At 47.5% G+C, this 23930-nt stretch overlaps 1 protein-coding gene across 10 annotated transcripts in view; it reads left to right on the forward strand.

Annotated features, from left to right (window-relative positions):
* The first annotated feature begins 621 nt into the window (after positions 1–621).
* PITPNM2 (phosphatidylinositol transfer protein membrane associated 2) overlaps positions 622–23930 on the forward strand; it is a 125205-nt gene continuing 101896 nt past the window's right edge. For 3 of the 10 annotated variants that reach the window (XM_064726496.1, XM_064726501.1, XM_064726502.1), the window contains exons 1-2: positions 622–973; positions 16020–16119. The gene's annotated coding sequence lies outside the window, so the exon portion shown is untranslated. Of the gene's footprint in view, positions 974–11747; positions 11892–12068; positions 12089–16019; positions 16120–20377; positions 20395–23930 lie in introns of those variants that run through there. The other 7 variants (XM_064726504.1, XM_064726505.1, XM_064726506.1 and 4 more) reach the window with 5 other exon arrangements.

The following is a 23930-nucleotide window of genomic DNA, read 5'->3' on the forward strand; positions in this document are numbered from 1 at the left end:
AGCTTTGATAGGTTTAGGCTGTAATGTGAACTACAACTCAGTCTGGCAAAGCAGGGAGCAGTTACAAACAAAGTGCGAGTACTTTGCAGAGAGGGGGGAAAAGGGCCGGCATGATGCATCCTGAATGAAAAACAACCGCAGGAAATTAACAAAGGTTTAAAAGGCCACGGTAAATTTCATCGCAGGGTCTTTTCCTGAGGTTTCTGCATGAAACGATCGCTGAACTTTTTGAGATTTTTATTGTTCCCGACTGAGCTTTACGGAGAGTGAAGCTCGAGGAGTCGCCAGCGCTGCTCTGAGGGCAGCTGAGGGCAGAGCGCGGGCTCGGTGAGCGCCGCTACCCTCGCTGAGGGCACCGCTACCGGCAGCGAGCGGGGGAACGGAGGAAGGCGGTACCAGCCCGGGGATCCCCGCACCATCCGCTCGCTCTTTCCCGGCTCTTTCCCCGTTCTTTCCCGGCTCTTTCCCCGCTCCTCCCGCGCCTTCCCCGCACGCCGGGGCGGTCCCGCTGCCCCGCGCTCCTCACCGCGACCGCCAGGCGGCGCCCTCACCCCGCCCGCTCGCCTGAGGGAGCGCGGAGCGGCGCGGGGAAGGAAGTGGCGGCTCCCGGTGCTGCCGGTGCGCGGGGCTCGGCTCGCTCGGCGGGCGGATAAATCCGCGCGGCCGCCGTGCCACGGCAGGGCAAGGGCAGTGCCGGTGCGGGGCTCTTCGCCTTCCCCGTTCCCTCCTCCCCCGCAGCTGCGGCGGCCCGCCCGCCTCGCCTTCCCCCGCCTCCGCCGTCCCCGCGCCGCGGCAGCGCCGGCGGGCGAGGAGCTGCCCGCGCCCGGCCCGCCCGCGCCGGGGATTATGCCAGCGGCGCGCGGGCATGCCGGCAGGCAGCGACCCGTAGGCAACGGCAGCCGCCGAGCCGCGGCGGCATCAGCAGCAGCAGCAGCAGCAGCGGGAGCCGTGGCCGCCGCGCCGGGAGCAGCCGGTGCGTGGCGGGGGACGCTGAGGGCGGGCGGGGGGCGGCGGGGCGAGCACCGACACCTGGCGGCCCCCGGGATGGCCCGGCCGTGCCTCGGCGGGGGCGGGAACCGCGGCGGGCCTGAGGGGAGCTGAGCTGGGGTGGCCGGGCCCGCGGGGCGGCTGCGGCTCTGTGGAGGGGCCGGTGCGGCGCGGGGGCCCCTCCCGGGACCGCGGAACGGCCCCCGCGGGCCGCGGCGGGTCCCGGCCGGCACCTGGAAGCTGCCGCGGCCTCAGCGGGGCCGGGCTGTCCGTCCTCCCCCGGGATACGGCGGTAAAAGTTTCCCGATGGAGCAGCCGGTGACCGGGAGGGCCCCGCGGCCATGGCAGCGCCCGGCACCGCACGGCAGGGACGCAGGGTCCGGCGTGTGGCACGGCCGGTGCCGGGCTCTCCCTGCGCTGGCGGGCTGCGGGCGGCAGGCACCGCTCCGTGCCCGCGGGGACAGCCGGGGACGAGCGGACGGACGGAGCACCCTCCCTTGCCGGGTCGCGGCACCCGGAGCGTTCGGGGCGGTCACGGCTCGGGGCCGGAGCCAGCCCCCGGGAGAGCTCCGTCCTGCCCCCCTTCCTCCGGTACCGCATCTCCGAGCCTTGAATTTCACCGAATTCGGCTCTGGCAGAGGCCCCCGGTGGAGGTTTTGCCGTGCGGTGGCCTCGGACGGGGCCTGCCCGTGGGGAGGGGATGAGGGGCTGCCCGGGGGTGCCTCCCGTCCCTGAGGGAGAAGAGGGCGAGACCCTCACAGAACAAATGCCGGTGACCGATCAGAGCTGAGGGACAGCCCCGGGAGCGTTCGGGGCTCGAGACCTCCCTGTGTGAGGGCACGGCTGGGTGGTGACTGGAGCTGGCCGTGCTCCTCAGGCGGTGCTTTTCCTTGCGGGAGTGGGAGGAAGCGATTCTTCCCTTTGGAAAGAGCAGAATGCCCGTTCCTCAGCGGGATGATGGGCTGCAAGAGGGGATTCGTTTTGCTGGGCCCGGCAGTCCTTTCTCCTGGCCTCCCCACCCCTTGACAGAAGGGATCCTGGTGTTCCCCAACCCTGGGCTCCATCCTGGAGCTTGCTGCTGCTCCACGGCTACAGCGTGAACAGCTCCAGCTTTTTGCCCAGCTGTGGGAGGATTAAATCCCTTCCTTCACGTCCTCCCCAGCCTCTCCTGCTCTGCTGAAGAAGCAGAAGCACAGAGTGCACTGAGGCGCTCAGCCTGGAGCTGAGGGCATCATTCAGGGAGCCCCTCAGAGGAGCGCCCTGCTCAGTCAGCTACACAAGTCAGTCCTGTCACATTTCACTTTTAAATGCCACGACTGAGGTGAAGTTTATTTTAACTGTGTGTTTAAGAAATAAAAAAAGTTTCTTTATGTGTTGGTACCTGCTGTAAAGTGAGAGCTTCCATCTTCTCTGTGCTCTGTGCGTCTGGAAGCTGCTAAGTGGAAATTTGATGTCAGGAAGCGTCTTTAGGCTTTGAAGCCATAATCTGTGAGTGCTCAGCTCTGAACAGGAAAGTAACAATGGATCCGTCTTTGTGGACATCGGGAGTTGAACAGGCGGATGTTTGAGCGCATGTGAGAGTATCAGTGGCTGTAGGACTCCTTATCCCCCGGTGGCACCGATTCCTGTTCCGTGCCCACATCTTTTTGCTCGTGCTGTATTTTTATCGCCTGGTTTATTTTTGTCGTGGCTGCGTTGTGCTCCGGGTAACACAAGCCGCCTGACTGCCGTTCAGAGTTCAGCCCTGGCTTCTGGCCGAGGGGTTTTCCCCCCACCCACGGCTGAACAGGGGACTCTGTTTGTAGGGCAGCCCTTTCCCTCTTTTCCTGTGGCAGACCCGCTGCCTGCGCTGGATCCCCGAGTGCCTGGGTATTGTGGCAGGTAACCAGCTCCTTGTAATCGGAACGGCTCCTCGGGATCTGCAGCATAAAGGATGGCCGGGCATGAAAGCACTGCTGCAGGCTTGTCCTGGCTTGTTGTTTGTCTCAGGATTTCTGCTCTGTGGTCCTTGCAGTGTGTTCTGGTTGTGGCAGAATCTCTGAGAGGGGAAGGAAGGAGCAGCTGGGGCTGGGAGCGCAGCGTGTGCTGCTTCTGATGGAGCAGACTTGTGCTAGGCTGCTGGGCTTCATTAATCATATTTAAGTTTCTGTCACTAACTTTTAATTAAAAGCATAGTTGATACCACTTTAATGAACGTACAGATGTTAGCCATCTTCATGCATAAAAATGCTTTTTAATTCCCTTACTATTCCCTTTATGGCCCTTAGATGCTTTTGCTGCCATCTAAACCGTGTACAGTAGCAGCTGTTTATCTTCTTAATAAAACTTTTTCTTGCATCTGTGTTCGGGAAACAGTAATGGTTTGAGTAAACAATTCCCTGGTATCCTTTAACAACATTTTTTTAAGAACTTGGCAGAAAGGGTCAGAAGTGGTGCCTAAAACGTGAACTCCAAGGCTCTTGCTGACTATAGCCCTGAGCCTGGTGTAAGTCACCTGAAATTTTTGGCTGTTTTCAGGCTTATGTGAGCTGATGAGGAAAATAAGAAGCCCTCAGTGTATGACTTTTGATTCTGATGAGCTTCACGAGGATCTTTTCCCCAAATGACAACTTCTTATTAAAATATCTTTTCTATTTTGGGTTTGCTGCTGATGGTGTGTGTCAATGCTTTGTCGCTTGTTGTGCATCTAACAGCCTGAGCATTTATTGTGATTTACCATCTGGCACGTGGGAGTTTTATCTAACTTCTCGTTTTACTTGACAGCAACCAGTTTGGAAAGACCTTGTCCTGGGTTTTTTTTTTTTCCCTAATAGAAATTCTCAAAACTTAAAACTGACAATGGGGCTAAAAGGTTTTGAATTTAAATAATTACTCTCTTTCTATTCACAAATTGTTACTGCTTCTGTGAGATGGCCAAAGAGAGAAGCAGCACATCCTTCAAGTGAGCTAATTTAAAGAAGGTTCCTCCAATTAGTCCTAAGGAGCATTTATCTCCCCTCTGCATTCAAATAAAACTCTTGTCATTCAGTTGCTGTCTTGGCAGCCCGAGTGGAAGGCTTTGGAAAATGGCAAGTGAAAGCTGATGCTCGCTCCTGAGCACAGTTTGACTCATGCCTTTCATGCATATTCACCATAATGTCCTGTTCCAGGACAAGCAGGATCCCTCGAGAGACATTTCTTCTTTTCAGGTGTTTTTCTTTTAGGCTTCCTCTTATTAGAGGCTCAAATAAGAGGAGAGCCTAGAAACAGGCATCGATGTATTGCTTTGCTTTATTTTTATTTTCTTAGAAGGAAAAATTATCCCATGGTTTTCTTAACAGCCAGTTTCTCTAAATGGTGAAGATGCCTTCTCATTTAATTTTAAAACTGGCTGACGTAGAATGTGATGCAATTAATATTTCTGTTTATCTCCCCAAATTGGTAAAATATGCCTAAATTTAATTTTGAGCCCAAAAGCATCTTATAAACAAAAATGTTCTGTAGTTTTTCAGTGTGAATGGAGATGGAATAATTAATGGGGTAGGGAGGAGAGAATAAATAAAACACTTTTTATTTATAACTTGATTTCCTGGGTGTTGGAGGAAATCCAAGTGCCACAAGATTGTACTGGGGCAGAGTCTGTCTGAGCTCACCCAGAACTGAGAGGGAATGTGGCTTCTCTAATTGTGGTGTCCATGCCAAGAGTCCTAGGAAAATTTAAATGAACAAAGTAATGGATGATATTTGGATGTTCTTAATGTAAGAAGAAAACAATCTAGCCTGGGGCTGGCCCAGATCCTGTCACTACAGGGAGTTCTAATCAGCACCATGCCAAGTCAATAGACACAGCTCCCAAAGTCAGGCTTGTGCATTTTCCAGAGGAAAGAGGGTTTGCTGGTGTGACTGGATGGTGGCTTCAATTTTTCCTTTTAATCGAACTAATATTTCTTGGATGCTCACAGCAAAATGCTTCAGTAGATCCCACTGGAGAAGTTAGAAAGCAGTTGGGAAAAGGTTTCTTTCATTTTGAAGGAGGGAGGGGGAGGTGCAGGGAGCTCCTGAGGGATGGCAGGATCTGGAGCCGGAGCTGCTTCCCCTTCCTGCAGCTCTTCCTGAGCGTGGGACACAGGGCCAGGGGAGCCGAAAGGTGGCTCAGGCAAGTGGAGATTTTGGGCAAACCTGGGTGCAGGGAAGAAATCCAGCTGGCACAGGGCTAAAACCTGCCCTGGGGAGCTCGGCCACACCTGAGGAGGTGCTGGCTGTGCAGGGAGAGGCCATGCAGGAGGGAAAGGGAGGGAAAGCAGCCCCTGCTGTGCCAGGGGGACTGAGGAGGATGAGCGGGACCCTGCGCTGTGGTGGCTGGGGCAGGGCAGGGTGGGGGCCTGGCAGTCCCAGGGCATTGTCTGGGCTCATTGCCCCAAGGTCACTGTCCTTGTCCCAAGGGCATTGTCCCGGCAGCCTCGGACCTGGCACCGGGCAGGGACAAACATGCCAGCGCCCTGAGTGTGCCCAGGGTGCCACCAAGGGCAGGGACGAGCACACACCTGGCTGAGGAAGGAGTGCTGATAGGAGCAGGGGCACCCACAGCAGTCTCAGTCTCCCAGCAGCAGCTCAGGCTGATTTTGGCTTTTCCTCACCCAGGTAGTGCCTGAGAACTCCAAAATAGATTTTTTTTTTTTTCCTGGCTTTAAACAGCCTCCAGAAAATCTTGCTCAGACAGATTTGGAGACCTACAACATCCAGAAGTGTGCACCCCTGTGGACCTCAAGTTGTTTTCGTGCAGAAATAACCCAAGGCTGAGTAGTGAGTACCTTGGATAGCGAGGGCTCTGCACAGCTTTTACAGTCCTGGCTTTGGGTTTGGGCAGCTGAGCTTGGTGAGTGCTGAGGTGTGGGCACAAACCTTAAAATCTCCTTGGCAGGCAAACAGGGATTAGGTGAATTGGAGAGAGTCCCTTGATGTGATGAGGAAAAGTGATTTGCCCTTCATGGCTTTCTTTAAACAGCTCAGTCTCCAGTAGGAGAAGCAGATACTGGGATTTCTACTGAGGGATTTTCCAGCAGTTTCGGTGGTCTCATCATGGTGGGGGGAAGAAACTGAGATCCAGAAAATCCAATAGTGGAACAGAGGTGGTTTGCTGTGAGCTGGGAAGGCACAGCTGGATTTGGGGAGGAAAATAGTGAATGAAATGCTGAAAGATTTGTAATTCACCATTGGACAGGGATTCCTGTAGTGGCCAGGGAAGCTGACTCTGATTTGTTTGGATTGCTGGCACTTACATAACGATCAGGGAGCTTCAGGATACTAATTCAGGCTTAACCCTCAGAGCAGTGACCTGGGAAGGCATTTTAATGGCACGATAACCAATGTGGAGGGTGGGAGTGTGTAATCACATCAGCACTGAGGTATCTGGGCACTGAGGGCGAGGCCTCCTTATCTCTGGCTCCAAAGAAGTTTGGTATTTGCATGACTTAACTCTGGATGTGTAGAGGGGCCTTAATTCCATTATGTGCTTTAGAAGGTTATGGGAGGATTTCAGGTTTTTCTGGTGCACCAGTTCAGCTTTAGCTGTGTTTTGAACAGGTATTCATAAGGAGTTGGGTTTGGATCATTTTGTGTCTCTTTTCAGATGGTTTGGGTTGGAGTCAGAGTTATCCATAGCAAAACCTGGAGGGCTGTGGGCATTTCTGGAGAGGCACAAAAATTAATGGGCTGCCATCAGTTACTACCTGTTTGAAAGAAACAGAAAAACAATTTCACATATGCATTTGTGTATAAACATGGTGTAATTATGTTTTGTACACATCAGAGGACAATTCACTGGGAATAATTTCACTTGTAATTTGTTTCAAGATCAATACCATAACTTAAATAACCTTCTAAAGGTACAAACATGGTAGAATCACTTTCTCTATGTGGGTGGCTTACCTATTTTAATGCTGCCTTTTTTTTTTTTTTTAAAGAAGGAAATAGAGATTTTATATTTATCACATGAGATGAAATTGAAATCTAAATATTTACATCTTTTCACTGGATCTGGGGTTGAGCACCAGCTGTAGGCGTTGCCAAGCTGTTTAAGTTGTCTCCTGCACAGAGCAGGTTGGTTTCTCCAGGGTGATGGAGAGATGGAGCCTCGTGTTTCTGGCTCTTGTTTTCTGTCCTGTGTCTGCATCTGGAAATCCTTCCCTCTGTGGGCTCTGTGACCTGGCCCCACGTTCACAGGGTGTTCCAGCCCAAACGTGCTGGAGCTGGATACGTGTTGTCTCCACCAGAATGCAGAGCAAACTGCAAGCTGTGAAACTGGAGGGGGAGTCTGGGCCAGGAGGATGTAAATAACTCGAGATATTTGGTGGAAAAGAGCAGGAGGGGGAGGAAGGCCTCTTGCTTGGTTTTTCTCTGCCATCCCGTCTCCTCAGTGACATCCTCTGTGCTCTTCACAAGCAAAGGTGGAGGGAGGATCACTTCTGTTCTAAAGAAGGGTAAACCAGGAGCAGACACAGGAAATGTTGCAGGCACATTTCAGCAGAAGGGACCTAAAATTCCTGAGATTTCTGTCTCTGGTTTTGTTTTGCTTTCCTTGTTTCCCCGTTAATTTCTTGAGCAGGCTTGACATGGGGTTTTTAGGCTTCTGATCCCCCAAAGTGAACTGATGGAGAACACATAGCCTGTTTGGTTCTCCCTCCTTGTTTTTAAGGATCATTTATCCAGACTCACGGGACTCTTTGTTTGTGTAACCTGTCTCTGGCTTGTAAAACATTGTTCCTTGTGTTACCTTCAACAAACAGTAAACATCTTCCATCAGATATCCTCAAAAATGTGTTCAGCCTGGGCACAACTGTTTCTGTTGAGACTAGAACAATTTCAATGCTCTCTTTTGCTTATATTTAATACCTATAAATAAGTTTTTCAGAAGGGCACCTTCATCTAGCACACTGTCACTGTGAGGAAAAAAAGCATATTCGGACAAGCCTGCTTGAAGGATTAAACTTTTTTGTTCAGCTTCTGTGTGTTGCCCTGGCTTCCCAGTTTTCATTTATCCTTTTGTTTAGAGCAGGGAGAGATGGTTTCCCTTGCCTTGGGTATCTTTAGGTCAGATCTTCTGCCTCATGTCTGCCAAACATCTGGGCAGAGAGGATGGAGAGGAAACACCTTTCTGTCCTCCTGCCTGTTCCTTTGTACAGGTGCCCCAGCAGCAAAAGGAGTTTGACATAAGGGGAGATTTATTTCACTGTCTAATGGAGCATCTGTATTATCAAAGGCAGATATGTCAGAGCGCTTTCCCCCTCCCTGCTCTGTCTTTTGTTGTCTGAATGTCATTTTGCTGATAGAACTTGTGTTTTATTCCTTGTTATCAAACTAGAACTGGGGAAAAAAAGAAAAAAAAGAGGTGATGCTTTGTCTTAAACGTTGTTACCAAAATCATCAGCTAAACCAGGTAGAGTGAGGATTGTAATTCCTGGTTTAAAGACTGAGGATAATTTGGCTTTCAGACCTCCCATTTTTCCTAAATCAAGTTTATGGTAGCAGCAGCCATGAGTGTCAGCTTCTGATTATAAACAGATTTGGAGCCACTAAAAACCTCCTTGAAATCAGTTTGACAACTGTTTGAGAACCTCCTTTTTAATATTCTCAGCAAGTTCCCTGCTGAGGTCTCTTGCAGCAGCCTTGTAGATCTTGTAGATGTTAGTCTTCCCTGCATATTTTATTTTAACTTGCTCTAAGCTTCCTAGGAGAATGCACATGGATAAGCTTTTCCAAGCTTTTTAAAAATTCATTTTTACATGGAAACCTGGGCTCAGCAAGATGGGAGTTGAGTGGAAACTGGTTGTGCTGTGCTGGGTATGCAGCACCATGGTGCTGAGAGCACCTTGCAGGGAGACGCTTTTTGCTTTTGTTTGGTTTTCCTGAGGCTGAATCCCAATTTCTCCCCACAGTTTCTGACTCCAGGCGGGGCTCAGCACCTGCAGGGGGTGGAGGTGCAGCAGATCCATCCCCAGGGCAGACCCTGGGATGGGCTGGGGGGCTCAGGGTGCACAGCTCAGGTGCGAGAGGGGAAGGGAGATTGCCTGGTGCTGGTTTTTATCGCTGCAGCCCCTGCTCTGAACCACCTGGGCAGCTCCTAAGGTGTAGTAAACCCCTCAGGTTTAGCCAGGGCCCCTTGGAGAATAGAATGCTGACACAGCGGCAAAGAAGTTTCCTGTCTCCAGGGACATCCGCCTTGTACCTTATCCCTATAGCCATGGAAGGCAATATTGTGTTAAACCCTACCATTGGTCACTTATGGTCACCCTAACACCTTTGCCATTGGTCAGGATTGGATCCAGGCCAAGGGTATAAAAGTAGCAAACTGTACCCCTACTAACTGGGAAGAAGAAGAGCTGAGACCCTTCACAGACCCTCCAATAAAGCCACACTCGTGGAACAGCCAGCGCCTTCTGCTTCTCCTCTCTCTGCCGTCTGCTGGAGCCTTAGGCCAAGGGAAAAGCTACCTAGCAAGCAAAGCTGAAATCACAAGAGCTGCCTGATCACTAAGAGCTGAACTTTCCCTGCTTGCTAGGGGCTGACCCGCGGCCTTGGTCTGAGAGCGAGCTGGCTTCTGGCACCCAGTGCCCTTGGGGACTGAGCTCTGGAGCTGGAACAGCTTGCATAGGATAAGACCAAGCAAGGCTCATTTACTAAGGGAGCATCACCCCAGGCCTGTGCTGCGTGCCCAGGGCTCTGCTCTGCAGGATCAAGGGAAATTCCATCTGGAGGTGGCACAAACAGCCCTGGCAGCCTTTCTTTGTTCTGGCTGGCAGCGGGAGCAGAGCCGGGGACAGATTTCCATTTGACTCATCTGTTGTTGAGATGGTGACACCCTTGAGTCACATTAAAAACGAGACCTTGTCGCTGAATTGGCACATCACGGAGCAGGTGTTTGCTGGGGTTTTGGGGGTTTGTCCTTGTTCAGAAAATTATTTTTGCGTTCGCCGAGATGGGATGAAATTGATTAATGGTGTTGCTGATGTTCTGGGTTAAAAATAACAGGAAAACCTGATTCAGGTGGAGTGCTGGAAGTTAACTGTCAAGATAACCTGCTTGAAATAGTTGTAAAGGCCTAAAAAATAAACTAAAATAATAAAAAAGCTGAATGCCCAGTAGCCAGATGGTTGGAAGAGAACACCCCACGATCAATGAGGCAATATGTAAATATTTTCGATCATTACCACAGTACTGCTGTGTTGACATTGAAATTCAGAGTGTTATTCTGTGGGACTCCTCATTGATCAGCAGATGAGCTCTGATAAAACAGAGGATGAAAGCACAATACTGAGCATTATTATGGATTGTGGATTTCATTGACAAGGACAGGCTTCCATCAAGGGCCAGGAATGGATTTCAGACGCTCTTTAAGCACGTTGCTGAGCCACTGTGTTCCTTGCTGGCTGTCAGCTACCAATTAAATGGTGTTTTATTTCTTGAGCTGCTTTATTTAAGGTGAAATACTGCATAATTGACTAATTTTTCTGTGCTAATTGCTACAGTTATATGGGAAGGAGCAAGGTGGAAGCTGACATAGAGTTCTCTGCTTTGAAATATACCTGGTTAGAAATGACTGGAAAATAATATTAATCAAACAGCTGAATTAAAGTAATTTTTTTCATAAAAGATTCTCCTGAAAGCTGATTGTAGAGACCCTGTCTGGCTGAGTCACTTAGAAACCTTCACGGGGTGATAGCATTCTCATGAATAAAGCATGAGGTGCCTTTGGCATACACAGGTGCTGAACCCACCCAGAGCTTTTTCTTTTTTTTTTTCCCCTTCTCTTAAAAAAAAAAAAAAAAATATATATATATATCCCATCGGTTTTACTGCTCTCAGAGGGGAGTCTGAAGCTTGACACTAAATGGACTCTTTTGAAAGCTGCTTTTTAGGATCTGCCCACCCCACAGGAATCCCAGCAGGGCTGCTGGTGGTGGATCCTGGGATCCAGCCTGGAGGGAGCTTTGGGAAGGAGCAGTTGCCACCTCTGTGTGATATTAAATGTGACTCTTCCTGTTTTACATAGACTGCTGTGAGGTTCCTGAAAATCTTATAAGGGTGCATATGCAATGTAGGGTTTGAGTTTTTGGAGATATTTTTTTCTTGCAGTTGATCAGAGCAATGGGTTGTAACATTTCCCATTTCATACAAGGGAATAAAGACTTTTAGGAAAGGCTTAATGACTTCTAAGGAGGGAGGGAGAGGGCTCTTGGCAAATGAAAAGCTCATTATAGCTGCAGCAGGGTCCAGAGCCCAGGCAGCTTCTGGAAGCTTTTTGCTGTTTGTTTTCCCTCCCTTTCCCTTGGGTCTGGCTGCTTACAGTGCAGCCAGGACCTTGTGCTCCTTTGGGAATGTAACCCCGGGGCACTTGGAGGGTCCAGATGCTACAAACATCAGAGAGGGAAAAATGGCCTCAGTGCCTTTCCAAGCTGCTTGTATTCTCCAGTTAACGGCTGCCTTTCTCTTGCATGTTGATTAATTTCCTGGCACGTCCTGGAGCCTGTTCCTCCCATCAGAGTTCTTAGGATTTTGAATTTATTTCCCTGTGGTTTGTTGATTTTTAGTTGCTCACTTGTATCCCTTTAGTGCTTTAGGGTGGCTGTTAGGAGAACAGAAACCACCTTTCCTGAGGATAAAGGGCTCTGGAGACTCTCTGTGGTCTGAAACTGATGCTCCCAAGCCATGGGCATGTGGTGTTTGACCACAGCTGACACTCGCTAGGGCTTAGAATTTATTCATGCAGATTGGGCAAGAGCAGGAGGCTGAGCTAGCCCAGCTGTGGTGATGATGAGGAGCAGTTGTGCTGGTTCATTTCTCCCTGCAAGACGCTGCTCTCAGTGCCTCTGACTCTGCCAAAGCTGTTTTGGTGCCTGTGCTTGGCCGGGCTCTGCTCCTCGAGGCCGGTGAGTTGTGGTGTGGGGCTGTCCCAGGTGTGTTTGTCCAGGTAACGGTGAGGAGGGAGCTCTGCCTGTCCCAAGTATGAAGGGATTTAGTGGTGGCAGCGATGGTGCCTCCTGGAAGGACTGGAAAGTGAAGTGCAGCACATCAGTTCAGCAGAAAGCATCTTACAATTAATTAATCAATCATCCTCCATGGAAAGGTAAATGCCAGTTCTGATAGTGCAGCGTGGTGTTTTCAACACTGGTGCTACAAACGAGCTGTGTGGCACCTCTGCCTCTTTGCAAGAGACATTTCCATGTGAACCTGTCTATTAATAGCTGTGCTCTGTTTTGCTGTGCCTCGGGTGCTGCTGAGCTCTTGTGCTGCCCCGGAGCCAGAGGTGGGCTTTGATTCGGTTCTGGGCTGCTCCAGTGCCCAGATGCTTCCCTGAAAGCCTTTCGAGGAAGGGAGGGAGTTTGTAATGTTCCTTTTTGCAAATCACCCGTAATAAAAATGTTGTTGCAGCCTTTTGGGAGCTCTTGCATTAACTCACATTTCTGTGCTTTTGTTGCGTTGCTTTTTCCTGGTGGTTTGGACAAATGTGCCCCTTGTTTAACAATGCTGAATCCTCCCACACTTCAGAAGTTTAATTTTAAAGCAGAAGCAGTTTTAACTGTGTAATTGATTTCCATTTAGCACAGCATGTTTCTGAAGTGCAGACAGGGTTAATGATTATAGAAGAGGATGAAAACCTGACAATTTTTAAGTTTAAATTTTGCCTTGGTAATCTGTTCTCACACCTAAAAATAAGTAAATTAAGAATAGCATCAGCGAGGCCTCTGCAAACTGCAGTGGCTTTAAAAAGTGATGACTTGGGAATACAGTCAAGGTGAATTGTTTATGATTATTCCAGAAAACAAGTTTTATAGATGTCATAATGTCCTAGGCTGCATTAATTATCTATTACTTTTAGTGTTTGCTGCAGAGAAAATGCCAGTGTTTCTGTTTTCCCATAGGCAATACTTTCAGTTTCTCTTGTACAGAAATGTTTTTGCTTTTAATCACTTTTGATTGCAGTACCATTAACAAGGGTGCAGAGAAATCAGTTTTTCTGTTTGGTACAGACTTACTGTCACTGAAAAGAACAACTTTTGTCATCCTTCCCTAATGTACAATACAGGGAAGAAAACCCAACCCCAGAGCAAAAATGAGTAATGGAGGTAGGAAGATTGATTTTTCTTACCTAGAGGAGGCTTTGTGGCCGCCCCTCCAGGATTGCAGGTTTGAGTTTTTGGGTGGGCTTTGAGTTTGGTCTCACCCAAACTCTGAAACCTTTCGAGCTCTGTGTCCAGGCCCTGCTAATTCTGAGAACTGTTCCCTGCTCAGCCAAGGCAGACAGAGAGAGCAGGGCCCTGCTCTGGCTCAATTTTTCACAATTTATTTACCAAAGTGTGGGTTGTAGTGGATGGTTCTTCTGGGAGGATGGTGCCTGGCATATCCAGCACCTAGAGAGACTTGTCTTGCTTGTGGGAAATGGGGAAAGAATGGATATGGACAAATCCCAATGTGCTTGAGGGATGAATTATTGTGTAACCTGTAAAAATTCAGATATAGTCTGTATATTCTTGAGGAATTAATTAGTGTATAATTGGTAAGGCTCAATCAGACTAGATGTGTATTGAGTTAAAAACTACACAGCTATAATGAATCCTTTTAAAAGAGAAAGGTAGTGTGAGGGTTCTTGTTTACTTGCAAATCATAATGGTAGAATGGCTAAAAGGACTAATGAAATACTTGCTTTCATAAAAAGGCATTTAAAATTCAAAGGCAAAGCAAGATTAAAATGTTGTATTTAAATATATTTCCATCATAGAGATTTGAATAGTTGCTTTAGAGAGAGTCCTTTGAGCTTTGCATCATCATATTGTATATAACAATAGGGGAAGAAACACTTTACATTTGCTTTTTGAAAAGAATTTTTACTTAAAGCATTCATTAAGAATTTAGTGGGTTAATTCTGCCCCAAAGTGCACACAAAAAATACTGGCACAGGTATCAAATCATTGAATATTTTTTCTTCAGTTATAAAGAAGATGTAATTTTAAAAGTAGTGGTGATTTTCAGTGTTTATTTTGTTGTAAGCCTGAGGAATTAATTAATTTATCTTCTGATCTTGACTGTATTAATGTTGGCAGCAAGATCAATAGTCAATGAAAGAAAAGAAAACTTAACATTCAGTTTCAGATAAATTCTGATCAGATCCTAAACCACAGAGCCACAGACTGGACCTGTGGTTCCCAGTTCTGACAGATCAAATCTAAAAGATGCATCATGGTTTTGAGATAGGTGAAGCATCTTGATGCCCAACACTTTCTATTATTATTATTATTATTATTATTATTATTATTATTATTATTATTATTATTATTGCCACCCAGCCTGGGAAAGCAGAAGTGCCATTTGGGCTCACTGTGCCTCAGCTGTGAATCAGCAAATGACGTTAATAAGCATTTGTGGACTAAATATATTTTTAAGCTGTCTGGCTGCTTGCTCCTGGTGAGATTTCTGAGATTAATGGTCCTGAAACGTTACTCACATTTGCTCTTCCTCCAGGATGAATCTGACCTGTGCAAGCACTATTATATTTTTTAAATTGCTGTGCAAGAAGTTACAAGAGTGAAGATCAGTTACTGGGGTTTTTTTTTAAGCTGTTGGCAAGACATAAATTTATGTTAACTGAAGCAGTGCTTGCAGCTAAAGGTATTGATGTTTTTTCCAAACATTTCAGTTTCTGTAGGGAAGGAAACAGAGTGTATTGATGTTTTATTTATTTTTTGTGTAACACTTTGGTAGCAGGTGCTGGTGTTGAGGCTTGGATCCAAGTCCCAGTCAAGGAAATGTGCTTTATTTGTGTGGTTGTGGACCCAGATTTTGCATGTTCTGGTGCAAACTCAGCTCCTGCTGCTGGGAGAGAGAACAGGGAAGGACAACTGTGCCCTTTGTGACCTGAAGGGAAAGGGATAATGGGAGATAGAGGCAGTTTTAACGTGAGCATGTGGCAACAACAACATTCCCCATTCCATCCCCCTGTTAGTGCTGGGAGAGCCCTGGCTCTGCTCCGGCTGCTGCTTGGAGGACAGAGAAACAAAACATTGAAGACCTAAAGGAACCTGGATATACCTGGGGAGATCATCAGTAGAGAGGGGAGTGGAGAGCACACTGTGTGCCCCAAAGTGCAACCCAGCTGCTTTAGAAGCAGCATTAAAACCATATTAAAAAACCCCAGCATTAAAACCAGTTTGCAGTGGTTGGAGGTGACGATGAGGCTGCCCAAAGGCATCTCTGGAAAGGCAGAGGGGCTGCCTGCAATGTTGAGCAGAGCAGTAACTTGCTCTGCAGGCAGCGTTACAGGCTCCTTGTGCCCTCAGCCCTCCTGACAAAAATCAGCCTTGAGGGGAGAGGTGCCTGGAGTAGGAGTGGAAATGGGGTGCCTGGAATCGGAGTGGAAATGGGGTGCCTGGGCTTTCCCCACCTGCGTTTGCCCTCCTGGGTGCTGCTGCTTCACCAGCCCTGCCTTTGTGCCCTGTGGGAGCTGCCGGCTCCTTGCTCCTCCCGTTGTGGAAGGGTTTGTGGGGTTACAGGGGCAGCTCCAGCTCTGCTCCCACCCTCAGACGTGGGGTCCTGCCCAGGCTCTGGGGGCTCCCTGAAGGATCTGTGATGTGCTGGCTTCGTCTGTGGGGTCTCCTCTGTGGCAGTCACTGAGCCCCAAGCTCAGAAGGGAGAAGCTTTGAGGAGAAGTGTTGTACAGAGGGAGCACGTGAGAGTGGTCAGTGCAACGTGTGTGTTTTTGCTTCTCTCTTTTTTTTCCTTCTTAATTTCCATGAGTTAGAGATGACGATGACTCATGGTTTGGAACACACTTGAAATCCCTGAGGTGCTCATTGCCGCCTACTATCACGTATTGAATTTCTGACATACCGGAGGGATGTCTGCAGAGAAACTCTGATGTGCAATTATAAAATGTTGTAGCTGTATGTTGTTTGCATAGGAGCCATTAGCATGGTGTAACTGGAAAAATAATGCAGCTTTATTCTTGCTCTTGATTTCCCATGGGCATGGCAGTTCAGCAACTGTGTTCTGTCTTTTTCTAGGATGTTGACACATGTGGACCAACAGTGACATCCTTTTTCAGCAATGCTGTTTTTGCTCCTTCCTGCATTCAGAAACATCTAGAAAGATTTTTTACAGAAGGTAGGTTCTGACATTTCAGCTGGATGGCTGTTCTTTTTCTTCTGGGTTAGAAAAAGAAAAAAACATTTAGATGTTACTAGGGAGAATGGTAATTTATCTGAGGGATACTAACTTGCTGTTGGTGAGAGGAGATCAACCTTACCTTGGGTTCCACTTGAATAAATGCTTGGGGAAAACGTGGTGAAATGGAGGCTGGAGAATGGCTGCAGGAGCTCTTTGAGAAGGGCTTGGCAGTCACAGGACATGGTTGGCTTAAATTGCATAGATGTGTGCATTGGTAATAAACTTCTTTTGAAAGAAAGCTCACACTCCTTGCCTTCTTCTGTTTAGTCAGCATCCTTTCCTGCTTAAAATATTTCAAATAAATTAAAAGGGAAAATGGCTGCACAGGAGGTGCAATTAATATAATTTTTAATTTAAATCTTAGGTGTGTTTTTTTCCTCAAAGAAAAAAAAATCTTAACCTTGTTGATTTTATTTGTATTGAAATAAAAAGTAGTACAGCCTCATTTACTACCATCAAATTGTAGTTTCTAACTTTCTTTGTCCTCTGAGCTTTGGATTTGGGGAAGCAGTTAGCCGTGGTGGCTTTTAACAAGGTAAAGTGAAGAGATTGTGTTTTTTATGAGTGTGTGTACCTGCTACTCCCTGATGCTGTCACCTTTGCAGTGCTGCTTGGGGTTCACTGTGTGTGTCCAGCTCCATCCAAACCTCTCGTGTGAATTCTAGAAATGTATCTCACACTGTGAGCTCTCACCACAAAATTAGTGGCTGGAGTTTTTTGCTAGACAGGGTGTCAGCCTTTAGCCTGACTGCACAGTTCTGCTTCATCTTCTTTTCCTCCAGTAGTACATTGCTCAGCACTTAGGTGGTTTTTTCCTTTATCAGAAATGGTCTTTTTGACTTCACCAAATGTTTCTTTGGAGTGATACTAAAACTTAACAATAGTCAGGTTTTGCTTCAAGAGCAACGAATTGCTGAGAAGAAGAGAAGGAATAAATGAGTTTGGATCTGAGACTGTTCACTTACCAGACTGAAATACGCTTTCAGTCTCTCTGGGTTTATACCTCAGGGTCACAGCAGTTACACTGAGATTGCAGTGACACCAGCTCTCTATAAACATGCAATATCTTTATCAGAAATTGTGGTAAGCTCTGGGTGATTTGAATACCTTAATTGTCTCCTGTCAGGAAATTGGCTCCCAATGAATTCATTGCCATTCTCCAGGTTGATTTCCTTCCTGAAGCCTCTCTTTGGGATTAGCAGAGCCCAGTGCCAGGCTGGGTAGGCTGCTCCAGTGCTGTCTTGTCCCTCTGTGGAATACCTGATTTCCTCAGGAGAGAGCCCAGCAGCTCCTGCCTGCCCACTGCACTTCCAAAGGGGCTGTGGCCAGGTCTCTCTGGGATCAAAAGCCTGAACAGCAGCAGCTTGAACAGAGGAGTTTATGCTCAGAGAGGCATTAATTGCCATGTGAGTTTGTGCTGCTGTGCTGAGGGGGAACATCTGTATCCCGAGAGCTTTGCCTCCTGTTTTAGGTCACACACTCCCCCACAGGCTCTTGCAGAGGGAGAGTTTTTCTCTGAATTAACCAGAACAGCAGAGAAGAAATGCAATCCTTGGCAGAGCTTAGGGTTTGCTTTGCCCCAGGGCTGAGGCTCCATTCATTTTGCTTTCCTGGAGGATTTTACAGGGCTGATGAGATGCCCAAGTGGTCATTAATTCTCTGGGTAGGTGAGGGGAAATTGCCTCCAGAATGGTGTTCACAGGAAAATGAATCCTGCTCTTGCGTCACCAGAGAGGAGCATCGTCTGTGAGCTGGCAGGTAGGGAATGTAAGGAGAGAAATGGGTTTTAAACCTTGTCAGGGAATGCAGTGCTCATGGAGACAAAGAGCTGAACCACCCTGTCCAGGAAAATGCTGGAGGCATTGAGTAATTTCCCCCTCTGTTCTGCCAGCATCCTTGTGCAGCCCTTTGTTTCTCCAAACCTGAAGGCTTTCAATCCAAACTGCTGGACAGAAGGAAAATTTTGGGAGAGTGCTCCTCTGCAAGTCATCCTTGGGATTATTTTGCATAGAACTATTTCAAAATCCAGGGAAGTGTCCTGAATGCCTGCTGTGAGCAGAGCCGGGGGAGGCTGTGCAGCCCTGAGCTGTGAGTGCCGGTGCTGCCGGGAGCTGTGGGGCCTGGAGGCAGCCAGGGGGATGGGGAGGGACCTGCTGCTCCCTCCCGCAGCATCCTCACTTCCAGCTCTCCTGCCTCTGCTGCCTTTTTGTGCTTCCCCTGCTCCTGCAGCAGCCTGCATGGGATGAGTGTGTTCTGTCTGGAGGAAGAGGCAGAGGCTGACACTGGGCAGGAGGATAAGAGGGGAAGGAAGGTAGATGAGCTTGAATCCAAGGTGCCTGAGAAGATGCGAGGCAGGCTGGGGACAGGGGATTTGTGCCCTGGGGAAGTGATGTCCCCTCTAAGGAATTTCTGACCCACTGAAGGAATGTGTTGTGTCCTGTCAAAAGGAAGCACAGCCTTGGTTTGCAGTTGCCTCCTTCTGCTGTCCTTCCAGCACTCCCTGCCTTGCCTGCAGCACCTGTCCCTGTGCCTGTGTCATGCTGGGCTGTGATTTTCCACCCCTGGCTGTGTGATGGGACCAACTTTTCTCCATCCAGAGCCTTATGTCCTTTTATGTGGACACAAATTGGGCCTGAACCTTACTTTTTCTGCACCTTGTACTTACCAGGGGACTCAGTGTGGGACCCATGACAGGAGAATTGAACCCCTTGATAGGGGTGAGTTTGTGGAAACTGATTAAATGTGGAGAAATCTGTCTTCATGTTGGATCCTTCATCAACTGAAATGAAAAACTCACTGTGAAGAGTTAGACCAAGGGGATAACGCTCCAGGGAGCTGGGTGATGGCTGCTTTTGTCTGGCAGGGAGAGGAGCCCTGTTTGGCAGCTGAATGGAGCAGCACAATTGTGACATTTGCCTGTCTCGGTGTGTAAAGGTTGACTTGTTACTGTGCCAGGCAGGGAGAAGGGGGAGCTGCTGAGAGGTGAGGGAAGGAAAATGGGATCCTGTAAATGTGGGAGAGAGTTACAGGTACACCCATTTAGACCAGCCAGGACACAGATGTTTGGAAAGGTACAGAAGGATCCCTTTTCAAAAAAGGGATCTACAGAGTCTCCTGTATAATCTGGAACTATGAAATTTCTCATGGAAACAGGAGTGAGTTTTCCTTTTGGTGGTTTCCCTCCTTTTACAATAGAAACACAAGACACAAGGAGCTGTTTGGACATCTTTAACTGAGAGGAAAGGGCTGTGATGCTGCTGTGGTTGTAACCACAAACTAACTGACAGTTTCCTGCTGCAAGTAACTTTCTATAGATCTAAACCTCCTTCATTTGTGTTTGTTTTTCTGTGCTGTTTAAATATCTGAGGGAGATTCTGTTGCTGCTAGGCTTTTGATTTTTGACAAAGTCTTTGTTATAATTTTGGAGGATGGGGCACGAAGAGAGATCATTACAGCACTGATACAAACTCAGGTGGAGACCAGAAAGTTTCTGTGTTTTACAGTCTGGTTTAATGTAGAAGTGAAGAAGTAACACCACTGAATCAGACTGGTTTTGCAGTTACATTTGCATGTACAAAGCTCTGTTTATTTTTGAGGAGAAAAGATGTCATCGTGTGAACTTGCCTGTGTGGCTGAGATGCTTCATGTGATATTTCCATGGCATCATTACTGGCTTCTAATTCTCCTGCCTCCTTCCCACCCTTCTCCCCTGTGATGTGTTAAATATCACAGCTGCAGAAACGAGGGCACGTTTTTTCCCTGCTGTTCCCATTCCAGCTGGAAAACGTGGACAGAACCTTCCCTTGTGGTTTGTGATACTGTAAATAAAGGCTTGGGAGGTCACACGTTCTCCATCTCAAGTTATTTTGATTCCAGAGCTGGAATGGGAGAGGAGGAGGGAGGAGAGGAATAAAAATAAAAACAAAAACAAAACCTCAAACTCTTGTAGCTTATTGTGGGAAAAAGAGCTCATTAATGCAAAGGGGAAGCAATTGGAACAAAGGCCTTTGCAGAGAGGACTTAGTCTTTGACTGAAGCTGCAACTTGGATAATTAAGGTCAAAGATTTCAAAGGAATCTTCTATAAAGCTTTGAAATAAAAGCTACCTACAAAGCAGAGGCCCTGAACCCCAGCTCCTGTGATCTGGGGCTGTTGCTGGGCACTTGCTCTCCGCCTTTAAAGGTGCATCAGCCTGGCTCTATAGGCGTGTGGGTGAGTAATTTTACCTGTGTCCCTCTGAAAATGGTTACTCATCCTCTAGAATGTCACTGAAGTGGGCTTTGAGTGTGGAGTGGAGAAGTTGTGGTTTGGGTCTCGCAGGCTGCGGTCGGCTGAGCTGGAGTTGTGTTTGCAGCCCGGGCAGCGCCCGTGGACTGGGCTGTGGGGGTGGGAAACCTGTTTGCACATTTTATCAACAGCTGTGGTGCAGTTCAGCCTTCTGAAACCCCACAGAACCATGGCTGGTACAGTTCAGCCTTCTGAAACCCCACAGAACCATGGCTGGTACAGTTCAGCCTTCTGAAACCCCACAGAACCATGGCTGGTACAGTTCAGCCTTCTGAAACCCCACAGAACCATGGCTGGTACAGTTCAGCCTTCTGAAACCCCACAGAACCATGGCTGGCACTGCTGCTGTTCACAGCTGGAGTCCCGCATCTGCAGGCTTGGCCTCCTCAGCTGTGTCCCTTCTCATGTTGGGGTTTGAGGCTGTTGGTACTCACAGAAAACTGTTTAGGCTTAACCTTATCATGTTTTTCTCTTTTGGTATTTGTGTAATCATGTTTTGGACTGAGTAAGAAATGAGCTCAGGGCAAGGTCCACTGGGCTTTACTACTTGGTGGTGATATGCTGGGTGTGATGGATGTTGGTTCAGAGAGGAGACATCAACACTTACTGGCAACTGTGGCGTTCACTTTAGTGGAGTTCTGAAGAGACCTTTTCCTGGTAATGATTTTTCTGTTGGCTTTTTTATCAAAACAGGATACAAAATGTGAATATAATTTGTCACTGCAGAACTCACATTGTACCTTGACACTACAGAAGTATTTCTTTTTCCATAAACTGTTATATTTATAATATACAGCAGGAACAAAAGAGGAACATTCCACATCTAGATGTTAATCTCTGCACCGGGTAGTCTTTTGATTCAATAACTTTTCTTCCTTGATCTTCTTTCCCCGTTTTTTTTTCTTTAATAGGCATAGGACATATGGACATAAAAAATAATGGCCCAATTTCACCCCTGCTGTAGCTCATTGACGTCATTAAAGCTACAGCAGGGATGACTTGGCCCAGATTCTTTAAAAATAAGACCTGATGAACAACCTCTCCTGGAAAAGCTCTGTGGAGAAGGATGTCCTGAGCACGGCGCAGAGCAGATGTGCTGCAACTCACCCTGACATTGGATACCATTCCCCTTGATGCTGTTCCAGTGAGATCCTGGGCCATTCCTGGAGGGGACAGGAGGCTGCAGATGTGGTCCAGATGTGCTTTTACCAAGTCATGATAGCGTGGTGGAAAGGGGAAATAAATAAAGTGAGAGAAGGGCACTTTAGCAGGGGCAGGTCTGGGTGGAAACCTCGCTTGCTTGGAAACTCTCTGTGCCTGAGGACTGGCCTTGGCACATGGTGAGGCAGAAGATGGAAATGTAGAGTTATCTGTGAAAAACTGTTGCCCTAAGCAGGTTTTTAGGAAGATGATTTAAGTGTGTTTTGCATTTTTGTACTTTTTCCTCGCAACGTCGGGGTATTGCCACCCAAGGATCAGCCATGTGAGTGTGGCAGTTCCTGGCATAAAGGAGCACTGCAAGGTTCAGTATCTCAGGGTAGGTCTAAGGTGCAGCTGCTTTTTCAGAGCATATTTCCCTCCTTAGAACTGGGCATAGAAATAGAAATTCTAGGTAATGTAGATCAAAAAAGGCAATGGATCATGGTGAAGACTCTGAATTAAGCTGAAAAACGTGCTTTCAGATCTGAACACACTGGAAACGTGCTTTCAGATCTGAACACACTTGAGAACCTTTCACATTTTCACCTTTCACAGAAAGGTGAAAATGTGAAAGGTTCTCAAGAGCTGTTGACTGCTTTCTGTTTACTAAAATAGTGGCGGCAGTTCATAGATGGTGACTCTGAAAATGTTCACGCTAACGTACAAAGGGAGTGTTTTACTCCCTGTTATTTATAACTGCAGGGAGAAACTCCCTTCAGAGAGCAGTCAGAGCCCCAAAGCTGCATCTGAGGTGGGTGAATGCCTGATCACTTTTTGTACAGCCAGTATTCTTTGCCCAGGGTATCTTTAATTTAACTGAATCCTTGGTGGGTATAACTGTGCCTGGCCAAGCCAGGTTCTCTTGCAGTGAGTCCAAGAAATCAGATAGTTCTTTTTCTGATGCCAGACTCTTCTGGTCCATTGAGTATAACTGCAAGAACACATAGTTCCCAAGGAGGAAAATGCTTACTGTGTTTTTGGTGACAGCTGAAGCTAACTTGGGGGAGGGCAAGATGGAGCAAATGGCACTTGTCTGCTTATGAGAGCATGTTCGTTTTGAGGGAATTTGAGTTGGAAAGTTTTTTGCAGTGAAAAGCCAGAATAGTGTCAAAGTGACATTGACTAGTATAAATAGTGAAGGGAGAATTAAATCTTTAGAATATATTCAGTCCTTTGATTAGTCATCCAAAACTCTGCTGGTAAGACAGTGAAAGAAATCTGGGCTTAACCTGATAAATGTTCTTATAATGGTGGAACAAGTCAGAAAACCCAAGAATTTAATTCATGATATCCAGAGAGGTCCTGCAGCAGCTGGCAGCAGACTGCTAAGGAAGAGTATTAATCCTAGACGAAACAAGGGGAAAAGGTAACTGAAAACTCTGCAGCCTTAAGGGCTTTTGGAAGTAAAAGATATTTGTTGAAATGCAGATAAAGGTGATTAGCTTATTTTATTGCATAGAATACACCCTTGTCTGAATAACTCTCTTGCTTTGAAGTTCTCTTTCCTTGTATTGTCTTCATCCATTTCAGTCTCCCCTGTGTCATTGTGGGTTGGCCTGTTTAGGATCTAACCCTGCTTTTACTGAGGTTAAAAGCAAAATTTGGTGGGTGTGAAAAGAGCCTGCCCTGGGACTTGAAGTGAACTCTCAGCATTACTCCCTAACCAGACTGATGAGCAGCATGGATTGAATATTTATGCCAGTTCCAATAAAACCTTGATGAATGCAGAGAAGGGTTGAAGAGAGGATTCTACCTGAGTAAAAGAATGTATGAAAATTTTAAATTGCGTATCTTTGTGACTGACCTATAGCAGTTAATTTTCCAGAGCCAAGACTACATTGTCATCAGTTTTAGCAGAGTAGAGAAATGATTAATTTCTGGGGTATACAGAGATCTTTCTTAATAATCAGAAGCATGTCATCTGGCTGAAAATACAATTTTTCAGGAAGGAGGGGAGCTGTGAATGGGCAGCAGCTCGTTGTTATGGATGCAGTCAGAGCAGAGGCTTCCCTGTGAACCAAGCCCAGCTCCCTCTCTGTGGCACTCGGGCAGTGCTGGGGAGGGATGAGCTCCAGCCCAGCCTGGCTCCTCTGGGGCTCAGCACGTGGATGTCACGCTGCACACACTCCCCAGGCTGCAGGGGGTTATCAGCGAGATAACCTGGCTGAACCCCAGCACTGGTGATGGTATCTCAGCCTCACAGCCTCCAGTGGAAACTCCAGGAAGTTCCAGTTCCTACCGAGGCAGCCTGTTGTGTGTGT

The sequence above is a fragment of the Zonotrichia leucophrys genome, chromosome 15 (genome assembly GCF_028769735.1).
Source record: "Zonotrichia leucophrys gambelii isolate GWCS_2022_RI chromosome 15, RI_Zleu_2.0, whole genome shotgun sequence".
Classification (NCBI taxonomy): domain Eukaryota; kingdom Metazoa; phylum Chordata; class Aves; order Passeriformes; family Passerellidae; genus Zonotrichia; species Zonotrichia leucophrys.